Source organism: Callorhinchus milii, unplaced genomic scaffold (genome assembly GCF_018977255.1).
Source record: "Callorhinchus milii isolate IMCB2004 unplaced genomic scaffold, IMCB_Cmil_1.0 Scaffold507, whole genome shotgun sequence".
NCBI classification, from domain to species: Eukaryota; Metazoa; Chordata; class Chondrichthyes; order Chimaeriformes; family Callorhinchidae; genus Callorhinchus; species Callorhinchus milii.
In genome coordinates, this window is record NW_024705248.1 from 17,266 (window position 1) to 18,805 (window position 1,540).

A 1,540-nucleotide genomic window follows, 5' to 3' on the forward strand; every position below is an offset into this window, starting at 1 on the left:
CACATAGTCATTATTTTTATGTATAGGCTACTCCTATATATTTACTAAACATTAATTAACCCCAGTCTCGGTTTTTACAGTGCAGTCATCGACAAGTCCACTCAGCTCCACGTCCTCCTGTACCACATCACCCTATCTCTTCTCTAGCCCGTGCTGTGCCCGTTTAGCCCCCTCAATCCGGCCAAACAAAAGCTGTTTAGGCATGCGGTGGCTGGGCATGCGGGCTACATGACCCAGCCAACGCAGCCTTGCCTGCCGGAGGAGCTCACCAATGGGACTTTACCCAGATCTTTCAAGGATTTGTGAGCTCCTCACACAATCCAGCCTGGTTAAACCCAGGATGGATCGTAGGCAGGCCAGCCTAAATGTTTCCAACCGGCAAAGATGCTCCATTAGGGGGGTCCACGTTTCGCAAGCGTAGAGAAGGGAGGGAATGACTGTGGCCGAGAAAACCTGAAGCTTCGTGCGGAGCGACAGACCAGGTAGCTTCCACACAGCATTACGCAACCGATGAAAAGATATTGCCACTTGACTGATTCGGAGTGAGACCTCTGCTGTTACACTGGAGCCGGTCATAAGCATACTGCCCAGGTGTGGGAAACTCTCCACTCTCTCCACTACTGCCCCATCACTGTCCGGCAAAACAACCCCCTACCTCCTCGCGGTGCCGGATGGGCAACACTGTCGTGGACAGTGCTGTGGGGGGAGAGCCAATGCCCATTGGCCTCTCCCCTCATGGCGTCTGTGACCACCACAGTGGCTAAACGGGGGCTCTGGACGGGTGCGATGGGCTGGTAACCCCTCCACCTTCAATTTATTACCACGAAACTACGAATTAAACATAAATATGTAACTAATAAGCTTGTGCCGGAGGCCCCGGGGGGACAGGCGTCTATAACATCTCCTGGCCAAACCCCAATTGGCGGAGCCAGGAGATTAAATCTTCACCCTCGGGGCTCCTCCAGAAACAACGAAAGCCACTATGGATGGCCACGTGGAATGTTCGAACGCTCACTGCGGAGGAGAGGCTGCCACTCCTTTGTCAGGAGCTGGATCGGTACCGCACACACACACACAGACATACAGACACACAGATGAGACACAACATACATCCGTCCTCGGGCCGTGACGTCATATCCGCTTCCGCCCAGTGTGCCGCTGGAGCCACGCTGCGAGCTGCGTGCTGAGGAGCGCCTCTCTGCACGAAGCCTCCTGGAGCCTCTCCCGGAGCAGTCACCATGGAGGCTCATGGGCTGCGCAGTACCTCACGCACCCTCGTGGCGCTGCTCGTGACGAGCTACGCGTTCCTCACGTCTGGGCCCACGGAGGAGAAGAATTTCTCCCCGAACTGGCTGGTTAACCTGGGGGGAGCCTGGGAGGTCCAACCGCCACAGGCCGGGCAGCCTCTACCTCTCGCCAAAGCGACCGTGGCTGTCCACATCAGCGACCGGCTCGCAGATCACGAAGCCAAGAGGGAGCCTCGAGTCGCTTCCTCTCCCAGCCATGGCGTGGAGGTTCCCCAAGGAGGAGGAGGAGAAGA